This window comes from Parasteatoda tepidariorum, chromosome 10 (genome assembly GCF_982258835.1).
Source record: "Parasteatoda tepidariorum strain Cologne lab strain chromosome 10, Ptep-v5.0, whole genome shotgun sequence".
Taxonomy (NCBI): Eukaryota; Metazoa; Arthropoda; class Arachnida; order Araneae; family Theridiidae; genus Parasteatoda; species Parasteatoda tepidariorum.
This window is the reverse complement of record NC_141764.1, coordinates 51,896,968-51,917,794: the sequence shown is the minus strand read 5'-3', so window position 1 is coordinate 51,917,794 and position 20,827 is coordinate 51,896,968. Positions and strand designations below refer to the sequence as shown.

General features: G+C 28.0%; 1 protein-coding gene and 1 long non-coding RNA gene across 5 annotated transcripts in view; one reads left to right on the top strand and one right to left on the bottom strand.

Annotated features, from left to right (window-relative positions):
- The window catches only part of LOC107447387 (nuclear hormone receptor family member nhr-91), a 188,638-nt gene that overhangs the window by 91,436 nt on the left and 76,375 nt on the right, over positions 1-20,827 (top strand). The gene's annotated exons all lie outside the window — the stretch shown is intronic.
- Positions 3,876-20,827, bottom strand: part of LOC107447389 (uncharacterized) — a 37,009-nt gene continuing 20,057 nt past the window's right edge. Inside the window, exons 1-3 of one of the 3 annotated variants that reach the window (XR_015429731.1) lie at positions 18,709-19,134; positions 17,298-17,540; positions 3,876-3,982 (exon numbers count right to left, since the gene is read on the bottom strand). This is a non-coding gene — a long non-coding RNA (uncharacterized LOC107447389). Of the gene's footprint in view, positions 3,983-17,297; positions 17,541-18,614; positions 19,135-20,827 lie in introns of those variants that run through there. The other 2 variants (XR_001584521.4, XR_015429730.1) reach the window with 2 other exon arrangements.

The following is a 20,827-nucleotide window of genomic DNA, read 5'->3' as shown; positions in this document are numbered from 1 at the left end:
TGAACATATCCAGTAGTGTCCTGAACTTACAAAGGGAAATTTGAACATTGTAGATTTGAAAGAAATGCAATACACATCGAGAATCTCCTGAACATATCCAGCAGTGTCCTGGACTTACAAAGGGAGATTTGAACATTGTAGATTTGAAAGAAATTCAATACACATCGAGAATTTCCTGAACATATCCAGTAGTGTCCTGGACTTACAAAGGGTGATTTGATATCATATCGACTATAATTGGTTTTCTCAACGTCATGAACTTTATGGAGATAATCTGGCTTGTTTCAATTCGCTTAGAAGATTAAAAACAACAATAGATAAGTTATAAGTAAAACTTTTCTACAGCATTTACTTTGAACGAAATATGTAGTAAAATAAAATACTTTTTAAGTGAGTTAAAAAATAAACACTTTATAAGTTTAAGAAGTACCAAATATACTAAGTGGAATAAAGCTAGAACTTTAAAGGAGAAGGAAGAAAGAAAATAACTTCAAGCGTAATAATTACTGCTTGACAAGGATTTAAACTTGTTTAAAGATAAATTTCTTGTTTTTCAAGCACGTTGAAACGTTATCGGTTTCAATTAATCCGATAATAACCACAAATCATTCTCTTGAATTTTCCTTCTCCCTAACTTTCCATGACAGGTAAGAAGAAGAGGAGGAGGAGAGGACGAAGAAAGGAGAATATCGACTCTTCCACATTTCAGAAGAGGAGAAGGCGTGAATAGTGATTACATCGTCAACAACAACAACAAAAACAACAACAGGCTCAGCGTAATTGTCGCGCCTTTGGGAAGTTGTCACGTGGTCAGCTGGCTGACCTATATTTTACATCGGACATTAACCTGGCAAAGAACATCGCACTGAAAGTAGAATACGCACGTGGAAAGAGAAAATAAAAAGTTAAAAAAAAATTTTTTTTTAGAGGAAAACAATGAAACGATTGTTTTACAGAAGACATTTTGACCTTATAATGATTTGAATTTGGTTTTGATTTTTGCATTCACTCCACAGAGCTGCAAGTGTTCGAAGAAACGTTCTCTTAAATTCGAGTTTTCTAGAAATTCAATGGAAGTAAAACTTATAAAATTCTGGACCATTAGCACAGTTTTCAATGTCACTGATGATATCAATTAAAATTCATTGTTATCCTAAAAGAGGTCATTAAACTAGCACTTGTTGCTGGAAATATGTGATGACACCCAATCCTTGCTTACTTTCTAGATAATAAATAAATATCGAAACAATGCAAATCTTCAACGCTGACGGCTGCAAAGTATGTAGCTTACTTTCGGAAATTAATTGAGATGTTTATAACTAATTTGCTGCTTTCTGAAGCTCAGCATTTGTGACTTAGAGCAGGTGTACTGATTTCTCTGAAATGTTGACCTTATATGTGACTATTTGCCCTCTTTTTAGCTTTGAGAAAGATATAAAACAATGTTAGGTTTCGTGAATGAATTTTCTGACAATACATCTGCTTGTTGATATTATTAACGTCGAAGTTTGAAAATTTCCGAGCAAAAGTACCTGTGCTAAAGGTTCCCAAACTTTGACTACTATCGTGTTGCATCGAACCGAAATCAATCCCGAAGAGAAAAAAAATAATTCAATGCCTAAAGAGTTAAAAAAAAATATAGAACCCGACAAACTTGTAAGAAAAAACTCGAAGTCACCTTTGAACAAGTCCTTCTCTATTTCGCTTATGTCCATTTCAAGTACAAGAACTTAGCAGTTACTCTAGGTTCTTGGAAGTATTTAAGTTGGTGAGAGCAGGTACCGATTTAGAATTACCTCCTCACCATCTAGTTTCATTTTAGAAAACTGAACTTTAACATTGAAACATTGTTTTGAAACATCACTACTGAAAGTACCGCATACTCTACGATAATGTTATGCAATAACTACTTACTCTTTCTCGAGTACATGAAACATATACTTAGAGATTTTGCTTTTAAGTTTGCCTTAGTATATCGGAATAGTTGATTTTATTAACATAGCTATTCATACTGTTATGAGTATACTCAAATTTATAACATAGCCCATAATTTTAAATTCTACTATTCACAACAGCATATAATTTGTACCAATATTAAATGCCTTATAACCATCTCTTTTGATTTTTCTTGGTCATTTTAAAAATTACAAACAAGCCAATCAGGGTTGGGTTAGCCTGGTTGGTAGGGCACTGGGCCTGTGTTCAAGCTGTCATGGTTTCAATCCCCGATCGCCGAAGACTCCCCGTGTAGTAAATGGTGACTGATGTACGTTAAATCTGTCAAGTCACAAAGTCTTCCATGTTCCTTTAACAAATCATACCTCTGGGGATACTGATCCAGGAGTTTCCTTGTCTTCTGGATTGGTTCAAAATTACACTGCTACGGAGTTGAACATTAGTAATCGTAAACCCAAAAATGGGGTCGGGTGTTCGACGACGGTTATAAAATATAAAAAACAAGCAATATATATATATATATATATATATATATATATATATATATATATATATATATATATATATATATATATATATATATATATATATATATATATATATATATATATATATATATATATATATTATTACATATATATATTACATGTATATTTTACATATTGTTTATTGTATAATCACGAGTGTTCCCTTGTGCATGCTCAAAGTTACAATCAAATGATTGAACTGAATTTGAACATTTGTCTTCAAATTCAGCTACTGACAGCATTAAATGTTCGACACCAGTATATTTAGATTCTAAATTTTATAATCATCATTATTCATCCCTTTTTTAGTATATGAGACTTATACCTTTAGATTCCAGGATTAAATTTGCATAAATAAATCCAGATTTTTAATCATTATTAATCGTACGTGGGGTTTAGGGGAAGATCATCACACGCATGATTTTAAATTTAATTATTATGTTTGTACCTAACTGAATGGATGATTGAGCTCATTAAAATTAAACATTTGAATCATGTGTTAGTAAGAGTTAGGCATCGTTACGTATCATACGTTTGGTTTGGAGTCAGATCATCACATACATGATTTCAGATTGAATTACCAATTTTGTACCTAACTGAATGGTTGATTGAGCTCATTAAAATTAGACATTTGAATCATGTTTTAGTAAGAGTAAGGCATCTTTAAGTATCGTACGTTGGATTCAGTGGAAGAGCATCAAATACATGATTTAATCACTAATTTTCTACCTAGATATATGGATGATTGAGCTTGAAAATTAATCTTTTGAACTAAGAGTTAGTAATAATGATTTATAAAATGTTTGAACCGTTCTTGAGTATATTTCTTTAAGAAAACACGCATATATAGTCAACATATAAAAAATATGGTCAACACTATTGAATATGGTACAATTTACTATGTGTCGGGCTGTATAAGAACACAAATGGTTTTTACCGAAATGCTTTTTTAATGATTTCTGTCAAATTTGCAAAAAAATATAGCTTTATTATATGTGATAAAACTTGATAAATGTGATAAAATTCTTTAATTTTAGCATGATACCTTAGCATGGCATAGGCATTTCAGTTTGTATTTTTTACTAAATGTGTGGCAATTAGAACTATAATTTTGAAAACCAGAATTTCAGATAAACCGTTGCTATATGAATGGAAAAATTACGATATGAATATTTTCAATACCGTTTGCTTTGTTTTTTATTAAACAGAATTATGATTTTTCCAGAAATGTTCTCATTTATAGTACAGTAATTTTACCAGAACTTTTTCCCTCGTATATTCTTTAAAGATTTATAAAACTGTAGATACAATTTTTTTAATTTTTTAAATAATTTTGGTAAGTAAGAAAATCACTGATGTGAGTTCTTGGAAAATGAGAAAGTATACTCCAACAATCATTGAAAGATTTTATTATCATATTTTATGAATGTAAATAATCGTAGTTCTTGTTCTGTTTTGATATTACTGAGAACGATGTTGGATAGCGATACCAAATTTACCTGAAATAAAAAAAAAACATATTTTACAATTTTTTAGGACATTTTTGTCAAGAATATTCATAATTCTTTCTTGAAATTGATAAAGCTTAGACACTTATACAGGCATTGTTGCTTACGATTACCTCGTATAAAGAAAAGTAAAATATGATACATCGCTAAGTTTTTGATCCATTTTCTAAAGAATATTTGTCATAGATAAATTGATTAATTCTTTAATTTTAGAAGTACATTACAAATTTTAAAAAAAAGATTTAGAAGGGTATTTATTTGAAAAATGCCAGCAAATTCTACTTATATTATATTTTATGTTTCAGTTGTTCAGTTTTAACAGAAATACTGCTAAAAGGAACATCTTTTTGATATTTAAATTAAACGTTTTCTTTTTAAATAAATAGGCGAAGCATTCATCTCATCATTTAACATATTTTTTGAGGATATAAGACGTAATTCTGAATTAGAGTCAAAATCTGAGCTTAAAATACGAAAAAAAAATCAAGCTTTTAATTAAAATTAATAATTAAATTATAAATAAATACAAAGTCAAAGTGGTTTATCATATCTAAGATTAACAGGAAAAGTATGATAATTTATTGATAGAATTACGGATATTTATTTGAATAATATTTTAATATCACTTGAAATACAATATGAAATAAATTTTCATATAATGTACCCATTATATTAAATATAAGTATTTTTTCTTAAGATGCATATTTTGTTTTCCTTTTATGCTATAAACATACTAATTTTTTCCCAATTTCGAATTTAATGTAGATATTGAAAGGAAATTGACACCTTAAAAAAATCTCAGGAATTCGAATGATTGAATTCGTAAGAGGGTTAGTCATTTGGAACGATTTCATTCTTGAGAAGTTCAGCTTGAATGATTGTCGGCTCGGACAATGAATGAATATAAGTCAGGTCTACTGACTCATTTCTTTAAAAAAAATAATATTATACACCAAAGAATAGAGGCTTTATTTTTTTAGTGAATTAGATTTGACGGTGAGATATGCTTTGGAACATGAGTGCCGTAAAAATATGAATTTCAAAAATAAATAATAATAATAATAAATAAATAAATAAAAATATGGTATAATCCCAGAATAGCCCAACCCTTGGCGACTTTTTGGAAATATTGCCTGCTTGGCGATTATTACCGGGATCAACGTTACTTCTTGATTATTAAAATATATTAATATATTTTTAGTGAACTATATTGCAACTAAATATTTAATTAAAATTAATAAAATGAAATTAATAAAAATTAAAAAATGAAATAATAACGGTAATAAATGAAATAATGGTTAAAAAATGAAATAATAACGATGATTCTAACAGCAAGAGATCAGAAGTATAAATGGCGAAAAAGTAAACCCTTTTACCTCCTTTCTAATGAAATCCAACTATCGCGTAGGTATACATATCAAATAACATTTAATTTCTATCAGATTTATGAACTTTGGTGGTGTGACCGGACGTTCAAAATAATCTCCCCGTTCAAAATAATTTGAAATATTTTCCGGAAACCTAGTTTGGCGAGATTTCACAAACTTGCTAGGCGAGATTTGAAAAAATCTAACTACCAAACTAAGAGTTTAAAACTAGAAGTAATGTTTTTTTTTTATTATAACGTAATTCTATGATACTACTTTATTACGCTACATTTTAAGATAAACTTATTGGTATCGGTGTCTAGATTTATTATATTTTGTGGTGTAAATTACATTAATTTGCTATGATAAACTGCTGTTTAAGAGATTCGTAAAATGATTTAGAGCTAAACTTTAGAACTTCGTGAATAATGTGAGGAATGAACAAATTATATTTAATATATCAGCCTGTTTGGTGATCGAAACTATTAAACTACGTTTGTGAACTCACCGAATGTGTTATAACATATACCTTTAAATTTAAATGCTGTATATAAAAAATGATTACAAAGCAAACTTTTTATGCTCACTAATAGATCTTAACCTAATCATAAGGGAAATAGAATCATGCAAATTTTAATGAAAATAAATATTTCATTTAATGAAATGAAAGTTTTTCATGGGAAGTGGGGGCCTAAGCGTAAACAAACATAATTTTTTATAGTTCATATATTTTAAGTGACTAATTTCTACTTTCGTAGACAAAAACTGTTTTATTCTAAGGAACAACAATTATTGAAGTAATCATCCGAGTTGGTGAGCAGCAGCGAACAGGGGACTAACTCCCTAGCATTAATATAATGTTCTTTAGGTGTATATTTTTAATCTTTCTTTAAGAGCAGACTTTAAACAAACATTTATTTAGATAACAGATGTAGTTGTGAGTTAGAAGAATGTTAAAATGTAGCAAGCAATGTAATCAATCAATAGAGTTTCAAGGGCGGGCATTAAATTGAAGGTGACGACAGTTAGTAAACACCTGCTTTATCTTTACAAACAGTGATTACATGTTGTGTATTTACAAATGAAATTCTCCTTGAAATATTGGTAAATAACATTCTCGGTGCGAAAAATCTAGTTCCATGCAGTTTTTTTTTTTTAAAAAAAGATCAATAGGAGTTTTACGAAAACAATCTTACACTGTTAGAAATTTCTCGGGAAAGAATGGTTAAATGACAATCTATTTAATTTTTTATTTTGCATTATTTGAACAAAACAGTCAAATAACCATAAATAAGATGGTAATCAAACTGTTAAATGTGAGAAAAAAAACCGTTTATTAACTGCTTTTACTTAATACGGTTAAACAACCAGAATTTTATTGCTCCAACCGAGCCTATTTAATGAAGCCAATTATTTCCATGCAACTGCATACATAAAACAGCCGAGAGGACTGATCTGTCAGTCACGTGACCGACAGAAGTGGGGTTCGAATCCCAACGTTGACACCTCAATATTTCCTCTATTCCCTTTAATGCATAAAAAATTTACAGTGTCCTGCTCTTCCCATTTTGTGTCCTTCAATCTTCAAAATGCCTATTACCTTACAAGAACATAACTCGCATGTCCAGTTAATTTTTTTATTGTTTTGAAACCATGTTAGTTGTAAATGGTTAAAACACCGTATAGTTTTATATTCATGGTTCTATAACCATACTAGTTGTAAACGGTTTCAAAATCGTAAAGATGAAGAAAAAAAATTTGCCGTAAACTTTATGGTTAATCGCTTGGACAGATTGCTAACGGTTATCTTACCATAATTTTGGAACGAACATTCTAACAATGTACTGAATCTCGTAATATACCGGTATAATTGTTGTGAAATTAATCCATTCACGTCGCAGATTGCTTTTAGATAAATTAAAATTTTATTTGTTGAACCATATAACGGTATTTCTAAAAATTTACTCGATATACCTTTTTTTAGAAATGCCACAATAAAAAAGTAGAATTATTTTTCATAAAAAAGTATATGATCATAGTATCATGTTTTTAAGACGTTGTTTGAAATTTTATTGCTACAAGGTAATGTTGATAGTCCATTATTATTTATTATAATAATATATAATTTTTAATTAATTTTGAGACACTTATTTTAAGATAAGTAATTTGTTAAACTCATCAATACCTATCGTCCCATTTAAGAACTTTTAAAAGTTTCACCGATTTAGTCAAATTATTGTTTATCATTCATTTTTTTTTAAAAAATGTTTTACTGATAGAAATTAGAAGTACGAATCTTTTGGTTGATAATGCTGTATTAGTTGAAAAGTAATCCTGCTTTTAAAACAATTCAAAGAAACCTTTGTTTTCTTGAAATCTCAAATATTTTAAAATTTAATATTTTACTTGACTATTGTCAATTGCATCCCTAATTTAGCAAATTGTGAAATTTTTTCAAACAAATCAAAAAGTATTAAATCAGGCTAGTTTTAGTAATTTTTTCCACGATTTTAAAACTTTTTCTATTAAATTTACGCATTTTACTGATTAAGTCGCTAACTTAGTTCTCTAAATAACAATGAATATAACAAGAATATAACAATAAATGTGGTACTGAATAGTTATAATTTAGTTGTTAATTAATGCATATTAATCTGTAGAGCAATATTAGCTACATTTATTGTATGTTCTTTAAAAAATAGGGTTTATTTATTCAAATATAATATTATTATTTAATCTAAACTACTTTAAAATAAAGAAAACCAATAGGTTGGTGGTTAAGAGAAACATCTAAATTTAAATACACCGAGAAAAAAATATGGTAAAAAATACCAGAATATGTTAACATTTAACTTGTTTCAGGCTCTAGGGCAGTGTTTCCCAAAGTGTGGTACGCGTACCCCCAGGGGTACGGGAACAGTTTAGCGGGGGTACGTGTTCTTATGCGAAATATCTCGCAACAAACGAAAATTTCAAAAAATTTTATTTGAAACAAAGCCAGCCAAGAAAATTTACGATTACGTATTTTTCTATTGGCTATTTTTTGCAGAGTTAACAGTTAATAATTAGTGGTGTTAACAGCCAGTTTTGATTTTTAACTTTGGTGCAATTTTTTATTGTAAAAAATTCATTCATTTTTTTATTGGTGGCACTCAGCGTTATGAAAAATTTAGAAAGGGTACACAAAAGTCATAAGTTTGGGAAACACTGCCCTAGGGGAACAACAAAAAGCTCGGTAATTTTTACCAGAACACTTTGGAAAGGATTTTGGTAAAATTAACAATAAAAAATGATTTTATAATAAATGATAAAACTTAGTAAATGTTGTTGGTTGAAAAAGATAATTTTAGTATCATACCTTACATCATAGCATAAAAACTATTCGGTCAGCAGAATTTATTTTTTAGTTTTGTATTTTACTTTAAAAGTGTGGTAATAAGAACTATAATTTTGAAATCCAGAAACTCAGACCCGGTAAACCGTTACCATATGAATGGAAACATTATCAAATGTATGAATGTAATTAAATACCATATATTTCGATTTTAGTAACCATAATTATGTTTTGATTCTTTGCCAGATGTTTTCTCCCTGTAACTATCGATAGTTCTAACTATCGATAACTACCCGATCGCATTGGAATCATATTTATTCTTTTTTGAAGCGTATATTAAAAGTATAATAATGAATTTCTTAAAAATTAAACGAAATTAATAATAAATAATAGTTTAATGAAACAGCTTGCAATGCATTGAAAGAATAATACTGTGCCGAACATTTATCGCACAACTCTAATTTAATACAGAACTCAAGATTTTATTAAAATTAAACTGAGAAAGGTTTAAAAAAAAAGTTGTTTTATATTGATTTCAGAACTACAGGAATAAATATTAAAAATCATAATTAATTCCTTCAGTCTAACACAATCTTGCTATAAGGCACATTTCTATAAATTTAAAATGATTTTTATATATATTAATAAAAAAAAAAACTAACCAACCTCAATATCTCCAAACGTAAGAGCAGAGGTCTTTAAACAATACAACGATTTAGTTTTGCTGCAAACAATGCCAAGGATGTCACGAACTTTTCGTCATTTTATTACTCCTACGTTTGGTTGAAACCACAAAAATAGACATTAAAGAGTGATTTTTTATTTCTTGCTTCTTTTGTGAAAGAATAAAAAAAAAAAGGAGAAAAACAATTTTAGATTAATTTAAGTTGGCATGACGCGAGTGGAAAATGACGTAAGTGAAATCTCTCGAATTTTGCAACGTCATAGTGTAGGGTTGAATTTTATTTTTGTAGAATATTTACTTAAATGCTTTCATTTGAATGAAGAAGTCAGTAGGTTCTTCGAATAAAAGTCGAATAGATAACATTCTTGCGGTTTGTTTGAGAACCCTTCCATGATTGGTTGAAACAAGTGAATTTATCTGTTTTCGTTTCGATTGGATAATACAACTCTTAATTCACAATTCCAAAGATACAGTCTTAACGGAGATTTTAAACCATGTCTGAGTGTAAAGCGGATTTATGAATGAAAAAACGAAAATACTTTTTCAATCACTTAGTTTTGTTTCTTTTTTAAAGCAACTCATACCTGAAGTTCTATTTTGTTAACTAATACAAAATCTTCTCATTCATGTTACGTAATGCGTTGAGCTTTAAACTTAATTACACTGAGAAGAAAGTATGGTCAAAACTTTCAGAACATGGTGAAATTATTTTACTGAGTTTCTGGCTCTATGGAAACACCATAAAGGTCGGTAATTTTTACCGAAGCGTTTTGGTAATGATTTTAGGAAAGATTTTGGTATTGATTTTTTTCTAACATAATGTTGTTTTATAATATGTGATAAAATTTGATAAATGTTGCAAAATTTGGTAATTTTATCTTGATGCCTCAGAGTATGGCATAAAAACTATTTGTGCGGTTGAATTTACTTTTCTGTTTTAAATTTTTAACTAAATGTGTTGTAATAAGGACTATAATTTTAGAATTACCAAATTTTTTTTACTGGAAATGTCACCATTATTCAATTCGATAGTTTTACCAGAATATTTTTTCTATGCACAAATTACCTTAAAAATGTCTTTTTCATTATAAAAATCATTTAAAAAAGTCTGAAGTGAATATAGAGTAAAGAAAATGTTAAAAGTGCAAATGAGTGGGAAAAAATGTGAAAAGAAATTGGATTTTTTCTCGGAAGTTTTTCTTTTTTCTTCTTCTTCTTATTGCTACTTCAAAAGGTGCAACAATCAATCACCTACAATCATTTTTGTTATAAAAAACTCGCGAAGTAGACAGTTTGAGTAAATTTCAATATTAAAATACGAAGATTTTACTTTAGCATCGCTTAAAGTCTGTGGTGTCTTACATTTTATTGCAAAAGCTTTGGTAACTGTATCAGTAACTACGGTAGTCCAAAGTAATAATTTCATTATTAATTGTAAAAGTAACTATTTATGGTAATTGTAAAATTAACAACGGTAGTTGAAAGTAATAATTCAATAACTAATTGTAAAAGCAACAATTTTCGGTAACTCTAAAAATAACTATGATAGTCCAAAATAATAATTCAATCAAAATATATTTTCATTAAAATAAAAGTCGAAAATAGTTTATTATAATTCCCAACATAACTCATAATTCAAATATTTAATCATAAAAAATTTAAATACGTATTTACATACTTAACTAAGAAATGTGAAGATATTGATTTATAATAGTTACAATATTTGATTCGTTTCTAAACTGCGTTGTTACAAAAACATCACATTAGGATTAAAATTTACTCTTGTTAAAAGTTGTATAGCAGCTTTTAAATAAATATTTTTTATTTAAATCCCGCATTTAAATTGAATAAAAAATAAAAAATCGTGATTGCAATCTAGAGGCAATCCCTGGGAAGCAGGTTAGTTAGTGTTAAGCCTCCTTTGTCAGCGAAACGTTTGCAAAGTCGCAGTTTTACCATCATGAGAAATGTTACTTTGAGTTTATATTCCGATCGAAGAAATTAGAATATCAGTTTTTAAAATTTGGCATCTTAACTTTTATCACATATTAAACAGGTTAGAGTTTAAATAAATTATTTTGTTACGTTATTAATTTCACTATTCACATACACAATATTTAATTATTTATTTTAATTTGTAAATGATCCCTATTAACCGTTTATAGAGCAAAGTCTTTACTGCAATGCTTACACATTGAAAAAAAAAAGCACCGTGAACTCTGACAAAGAACTATTATTAAGGTATTGATCCACTTTTTTTTTGGCTTATGACTCATAAAGCTAGCTGTCTCTGAAAGGCTCTTCTGACTTTACTTCTAAGCAAATAGAGCTGTGTGCACTCAGCTGAGTAAATTCATAGCACACTGAAAAACAAATCATAATAAACAGAGTATTTCTCTCTTACAGTAACTTAAAATCATCTTTACGATAAGCTATGAACTACTAAGTGATATAAAATTAATCGAATCAATTAAAAATATTAGTTTTATTTATTTTATTTCATAGTTTATTTGCTTTGTTCCTTGTTTTATTTTAATGCTAAATTGATTTTTAAACTCACTTGACTGTATTCATTAGGAAAAATAAAGAAATAAATATGTAAATAAAGTAAAATTTACGTAGAATAGCTTTAATAATAAGAAACTTTTAATAAGGAAATTCTAAAAGAAACAATGAATTGAAAATAATCGAAATAATTAAAATATTAGTTTTTATTTTAATATTTATTTACTTTGTTTTGTGATAGAAACTCAAAAGATTAATATACTCTTATAATCTACTCATGTACATTCATAACCTTATTATGTATATTCATGACTTTCCCACCTAAAATTACTTGAAATGCCACAATACACAATACTTACAATAACACTTATAATACTTACACTTACAATAAACAATAAACTACAAAATGCTTGAAATAAATTAAACGACTATAAGACTATAAAATGTAGCCATTTTATAAATGAAAACAAAATACTCTTCGTGTACAATAATTTAAAACCACATTTTTGATTAATAATCAAGATAACGTGCTTAGAAAATGAATGAATCAATTAAAGGATTATTTTTATTTCTTTTATTATTCATTTGTTTTCCTATTTTTTATAATTTTAATAGCTTTCCGAACCCTTCTGAGTACAATCGTTAGTTATTCATGTGCAGTGCGCAAAAAAAAAGAAAAAAAATGGACGGGGGGGAAAAAACACCTCTTGTTTTAATGAACGGATTTTGATGTTCTAAGACTCATTCTTAATGGTTCAAGGGGGTGATCTCAAATATGCCAATTAATTAATTAATTAGTACAGACGATATTTTAGGTTAATTTAATCAGACACAAAACCGTGCTGTCTTTGAATAAACAAACCTTTTTTTTTCCAATGGTTTCGGATTTCTGACTCCCAGATTAAAGGGGGTAGCCGCAGTCTAGGAAATATGGTCTCCATAGTTTGGTCAGGTCCAAAGTTGGACCCCTTAATGTTAATTTTACTTTGGCATACTTCACTATATCTCGAGTACTTTTAAGCGAATTGAAACATTTTTGCACACAGTTATGCAATTTTTTATCCAAAGGTTATTCTACATAAAATATAAATTTTAATAAATACTTATTATATTTTTTTATATTTTATTTAATAATAGTCGAAAAATTCCTTTGTAAGGTATAGAATTTTTACCTCATTTTAAAGTATGTAATTTTAGATGGCAAAATACAAAACTTTAGCGAAATCAGTTGAAGAGCTCCTGCTGTGGTAATAGTTATATTAACTAAATTTAGACTAAATTTAATAAAATGGCAAATCACGAAAGTGAAATAAATTTTGTATTTATTTACAATAATAAACCATTAAAGATGAAAGAAAAGTAAACGAAAAAATTTAAATAAAAAACAATAAATCACTCTATAAAAGAAAAATTTTTCTTAAAAATCCAAAGGAAATAATATAAAGAAAATCCAGACAACTAAAATGATAATTAATAAAAAAAAATGATGGAAAAATCATCCATTTTAAAGTGAATCTTTAAGAATAATTGCCAAAACAAGCTTTAAAATTAAAAACTTCAGAGTATTTTGTGTAGAGAAATTAAGTTGCTTAGAAGCTATATGTACACGAAAAAAAAAATTCTAATAAAACTACCGTACTCTATAATAAAAACATTTCTAGTAAAAAAGAAAAAAAACACGATCCTGCTTAATAAATTTTAAATATACGGCATTTAACAAAATTTTACAATTTTTATAAAATTTTACCTAGTATTATAAAACCTAATTTCATTGTTAATTTTACCAAAATAATTATCAAAGCGATTCGGGGAGCATCATCAAAGCGATTTGTTACCTTAGAGTCAAAAACACGGTAAATTTCACAATATTCTGGTAGTTTAATTAGACCATACTTTTTACCTCAGTGTCTTTTTTCGGAAATCAATTTCGATAGTATTTATTATGTTTTCATTTTCAATATACAAAACATATAAAGAGAAATAATAAATATAAAGATTCTCTCAATCAAGAAAAACAAACCATCTGTAATCTCAGATTTAATAAAAATGAGGAAATTCAATAGTTGAAGGCAATAAACTTGTTTGATCAAGAGAAAAATCAAGCTTTTCCTTGTGTAATATTATCAATACCTAAAATCATTTACCAGGAAATTAGAATTCGGTGTTGTATTTGATCATCTGTTTTGTGTATCTTATTTTATAAATAACATTGTGAAGCTTAAGTAACATTTTATTTAAATGTTTAAAATACATGTACATTACTTACATGGAGAAAAAATTATCATTATGGTAATGACATTTCTGGTAAAAAAAACAACATAATCCTGGTTACCAAAATTGAAATATATGGAATTTAATGCATTTATTCCAATATTTTTTTACCGGAAAATTCAGGTTTTCAAAATTAAGAGTCTTTTTTACACATATAGATTAAGAAAAAATAATTAACCCAATAAATGATTTGTTTGTTGTGCCCTAAAGTATCATGAATAATTTTACCATATTTATCGATTTTATCACATAAGGATTATAAAGCCATATTTTTTAATTTTACCAAAATCATTACTTTAGAATTTCGATAAAAATTGCCAAGATTTTTGGTGTTTCCATAGAGTCAGAAACAAGGTAAATTTTAACACATTCTGCTAGCCTAGATCAAACTTTTTATCGCAGTGTATAATTTTTATCCTTTGTCTTTTATCCTTTCTATGTATTTTAACTTAAAAATATGTCACTAATTAGTCATTATTTTCAATGAATAAATTGGTGAAAATTTTTGTTCCGGTTTAAAAAAGTACGCAAAAAAAATTTATATAAAAGAATGTTTATTAGTGGTAGTAGTTACTAAAATCAAATTAGTTATGTCAAAATCAAGATTACTAGTCTCTGAATTCGAAATTAGTAATGTTTTCGTTTAAGATTTGTCATTTCTAAAGTCGAGATTAGTAGTCTCACATTTTGAGATTAATGCTCTTTAAAGTCGATAATAGCTTTTTTAAGTCCGATATTATTTGTTTCTAAATTCAAGATTAGTAGTTTATAAATTCAATGAATTTCACTATGAACAAAATAGGACAAACATAATTCATGTATCGAATATGGTAAATATTGCATTTGCGGCAATAGCATGAACGATTTTAAAAATGTTATTCTAACTATATTTCTAATTTCTCCCAAATCACGAAACAGTTATTATCCCACTCCTTCCTGTTTCTATAATCTGTCATCTTTCCCTATCTGACACCGCCAAAAAGGTAAAAAGCCCCGCCAAACTGAATATTAAAACACAGTCTAAATGTAAACAAACAACAATAGCATCTCGTCCTCTAACCTTATCAACTCTCACTATTTTATTCTAACGGGTTTTTAACTCTATCTAAACCTGGAAAAAGGAAGGTCTTGGCAACGTGCCAAGTAGGGCAGAGTAGGGGCGAATGACCCTCTGCTACCCTAGACTTCCAAGTTTAGTGACCCATCCGTGCGCGCGTTACAATTTTCACGTTACAAAAAGGGTGAAAGTGAAATGTGTGAGAAAAACCGCCTCTTTTGGTGGATGGGGATGATAAAGGGGACAAAGGGTTAAAATGGGAGATCCTAAGGGGGGTCGGATGACCCAGGAGAGGATATGGAATTCGCTTTTTTTTCCCTAGAATATTTTTTATACACCTTCTTTTTACACAAAGAATATAAAGAGTTGGTTAAAATTTGCTAAGAAACTGATTCATCCTATTTTCAAGCCAAGAAAAGGGGAGAAGAACTGGGTTCATTTTTTGAAGTATTTTAGATTATAGTTAGAGCAGTGTAACGGAAATATAACTTTGCAATACCTGCATTGTATATTTATAATGCTTGAAAACTAATTTTTCTCATAGTTTGCTGTGATTCGTTACTTCCGCCTTTTCTTTTCCCTTTAATTCAACAGTTTATTGACTTTTACTATTATTTTTAACCACTAACAGGAAAACTTCTAAAATAAGATGTGGAAAAGTGAACTAAAATGTATAATTTAAAACATTTTTTTACTTTTATTTTCAAAATTTGTGTTCTAATATTTAATTAATAAATTCATACCCAGCTTAAATAGGTTATTGTTGCTTTATAATTATTTTCCGGTATTACACTCTTTTAAAATATTATTTAAACGTTTACTATGTAGATGTAGCATATTGCATTATTTTATATAATATAATATAGTATAATATAATACATTTTATTAGATTTAATTTACTTTCAATTTTTTTTAATTTTAGCTTATATTTAACTGATTTTAAGAGTACTAAGAGAAATCCTAAAAGTACTTTTTAAAACTACACTGTAAAAAATTCCGGATCAAATTAAGGTAAAAAGTGAAATTACGGTACTTTTTACCGTAAAATTGATTTTTACAGGAACATATGACGAAGCAAAAAATCTGATACATCGTAATTTTTACACTAATATATTACTGTAAAATCACTGAACTACTTTGATTAATATTACTGTAAAAATTACGGTATAATATTTAAAAGTATATAATATTTTATGGATTTTACTGTGAGATGGCTGTTACGGTGTAAAGTGCCGGTACTTTATATCGCAATTTGATCCGGAATTTTTTACAATGTACATTTATAGAAACAGGACAATTGATCTGATCTTTTTATTTACACGGTTCTTAACCGGAAGCCGGACACTTTAATCGGGTATCCAGTGCCGAATGACACTCATTTGCGTTCGGTACAGTCATATTTAGAATTATAGTAACCTTAGAATTATTCATATTTGTAATTTCGGAAATCCATGTATTCCAATAGTATTTAATAATCAAGCTGGCACAACTGTTTTGACGTCATATAAGAACGTGGGTGTAGAAATTTAATTCTGGGAAACCTTGGTATAAGGGAAAGCTTTGAAACAGAGAAACATGTTTGCTTTTGAAGAAGACCGGCTGTGTAGGGGTTAGGGAACTGCCCTTGCATCACAAAGGTTGTGGGTTCGAATCCCGGGCAAGGCATGGATGTTCTTTCCTTCTCTGTGCTAGTTGTCCTTACTGTGGGAGCAACGTTGGCCCACCCAATATGGTGCCCCTGAAAGAGTGGTCAACAAATCTGCCCTTCAGATGCCTGTATGACCTAGGTCATTCTCCAGGTGGGCAATGGAGAAAAAAAATGTTTACTTTAGAGGACAGTCCACACGAGAGAAGGACAGAAAAATTCTGAAATCTCATGCTGAAAATAATTTTGATTAAATTGATATGATACTTAAATGAATACGAAATTAGAAATATGGAATTGCACTATTATTTAAATTGAAAAACTAATAAAGAATAGATTCAAAGAAAACTGTTGAAAAATGCAATATATGCGTATTACCATCGCATTAAATTTGTTGACAGCAAATGACTAATGCTATAATTATATAATTTAACTACCATACCCTCAATGGTGATCATGGGTTAGAATCCTCTGACCGTCGGGATAACCATGGGACGTTCTCAGCGTGTTTCTCTCCATGTGGTGCAAATGCGGTTAGTTCCATCAAAACTCCACGAAGACCATTTTGTCCGAATTCTTGATCCAAGAGTTCCCTTGTCTTCTGAGTTGGTTTCAAAATTACAACGCTGCGGAACTGACAATTGATCGTCGTAAGCTCAGAATTCGGCCTACCATTCAACGTCGGCTATAAAATGTAGTATAATATAAAATTAAATATCCATGGTATCACAAAAACAATAAAAGTATTTTTCTAAAATAATTTTTTTGAACAAAATAATTCTTATTTTCGCATATTTAATTTAAAATATTTGTCTTATTCGTTTTGTTTTATTTTAAATCTTTGTTAAATTTATCAATTAAATCATTTTATAATTATGTTGCAGTTTCATTATTAAATGTTCTGTTTATCAGTAATTTTTTAAATTATTATCAGTCCTTAATCTTTAATTATTCTAAAGCCTAACTTTTTGTGATACAGTGATCAGAAAAAACTAATAAATAAATGGACCACCCTGAATAACTTCGGATCCATTGATCGGATCTCTACGTTTTATGACTCATCCTCTTTCTAAAAATTCGATTTTTCAGAGACAATTCAACTGATTTCGCTCAAATCTTGTTTTATGCCTTGTAAAATGGCATTCTTCAAAAGGAAGTAAAAAATTATAAGCCTCACAATTTAAAACTTTTTCGACTAGTATTAAATAAAATAATAAAAAATAATATTTATTTACTGAAAGTTATTTTTTGCATGAAATTAACTTTGGATAAAAGTATTTTACTAGCGCGTGCAAAAATTTTCGCAAAAAATAAAATTAACATTAATGGATTCAAACCTTTAACTGATCTCCTGACCGAAATTCTGGAGCTATATTTCCAAGATTGCGGCTACTCCTTTTATTTTGGAAGTCATAAATCCGAATTAGACGAAAAAAAGGTATGTTTTCTTAAAGAAAACACGTTTTTGTGCTTCGTATTTTAAAATATTGTGGGCACTAAATAATTAACGTATTTGAAGTCACCCCCTCGAACCAATAAGATTGAAACCTAGAACGTGAAGATCGGATCATTGGACCAAAAGTTATTCAGAGTGCTCCTCTTATTTTATTTTTTTTGTGCACTGTATTTTTTACTCAATGCAAATGCGCGATTTCAAAATTTCAAAACTATCCATCAAAGCTTTAAACTTTCCCGGAAAAACATACTTTACAAACTATATTCATAGTTAAAAAAAAATGTAAGATTTTTTTTGACCTACATAAGTGTGAACAATGCTGAAATAATTGAGACAAGATCCCTAAAAAAGATAGACACAGGTAATGCTACAAATAATGTAAAGAATCTATTCTTACGTTTAGAGAAAAAGGTGAAGAATGTGAGATAAATCTATTCCAAGGTAAATTCCTGAATAAACACAGAGAGGAACAAAAAGGTGGAGGTCAACAAACCTTCCTGATAAATATATTTGTGATAAGATGACTTTTACCTTGTAGACTTTAAAATCAAAGTCGAATTTCCTTTCTTTTTTTTGTTTCCTGTTATAAACTTTAAACTTATGTGATGCATAGTTGCGAAATAGAAAAGCTATTCTTACTCTTATAAAATAAATATCTTTGGATATATTTTCAAAATATTAGGTTTGAGTTAAAAAATTAATTATTTTTATATTTATAGATATTATAGATATAGATAGATTTATATTTATAAAGAAAAAATACTATGCTTAAATTTAGGTTTATTGAATACTTTATTCTAAATCTTTTGTTAATTTTTTTTTTACTTGTTTCGAAACTGTCAGTGTGGAATGCAATTGAAATTCCGACCTATTTCCTACAAGTTAGAGCTCTTAAATCTCTAATTTAGTTCTTTATTTGTGGCAATGCAAGTTTGAATCTTTCCTCATCTCTAAAAGCAAACTTCTTCATCGTTTTATCACCAACTAGAATTTATCTCATTATTTAAAATTTTAACCACTCTCCAATTGGCTGGGATGCTGAAATCTTCCCTGATTCCACGTGTCTGATAAAATACAACATAATGATCGCTAGAAACGGGATTTATTTCCGTATTATTTCCATTGAGAGTTTCTCGTAAATTGAACTATATAACTTTTTCAAGAAAATAAGAATATCTACTGTAAATTACACTTTAAGAAACTGTTGACGGAAAGTATTCTATAATATTAGAGTAAATATAAGTATATAAATATTATATAATATTTATAATTTATATATATTTATATTATATAATATTATTAGTAGATAATATTTATAATGTATAATTTTTTTATTTTTTAACATATTTATTATGGTGAAATTGCATAAATGCACAAAATATTGAGTTAAACATAGAGTTTATTCTCATATTTACTGCTTCACTTATTCTGAATAAATGATCTATAAATAATTTAAATATATATGATACCTTTTTTTATATATTTATCCAAATATTTGTTTTAAAAATAACAAAATAAAATATCTTTTTCTGCACCGTATTCTAGACTGCCCCGTTATTGACGGTTTTAAATGCAAGTTTTTTTCAAAATTATTTAGACAGTGTATAGAATTCAAGTAATTATGCTAAACCATTGTCAATTTGACATTTACATTAAAAAGTTTAATCATTAAAGAAGTGCAGCATTAAAGTTTGGAAACTAATTTGTTATAAAAAATATACGTTACATTTTTATATAAATATATGTGTTTCAGAAAAAATAAATAAATGTTATTGTTCCTTTTCATTCTATCCTCTTACAAAAATTTTATTTCTAGAAATTACTTTGCACAAAGATTGAAGCATTCATTCTATTACCTTTTTCCCATTATTTAAACAAAATTACAAATATTTTCCTCTTTCTCAGTTGTACATTGATATGATCTTAAAATTATACTGCACATGCTCAGTACTGAGCTTAATTCATTACTTATTGCGCATGCGTTGTGGATGAGAATTGATTGAATGAATTGCCATAGATATTTCACTTCATCATCCGGAAATCACCGTGAGTTCATCCAGTTCATTGAAAACATTTCATTTTCTGATGAAATTCTTAGTTTGAAAATGGTTACACATATATAGAAAGAGTAGGAAGAAAATTACGTTCTTATCGTTCAATAGTGAGTAATATGGAACAGCAAAACATTACTAATATTTATTTATTAACAATTATTTGAATAAATCTTTGTTAATAAATGAATAAATATTATTAACGGAAAATCATTTATTGTAAGATACAGGATAAATATTTTTTCTCAAGGAAGATGTATTATTTACAAATAGTTATAATTAATATCATTGCTCATATTATTAATATTACTGCTCATATTTGAATTATAGTTCGTTTGACTTCTAAAATTTTCTTAAAGGTTATTTGTTGAGTTACAAGTTCTCCAGATCATGATTTTAAAACTTACGTTCGTTTAAAACTAAAAGTTTGAACATTTTTTTTAACTTACAAGGGTTGCTATATGT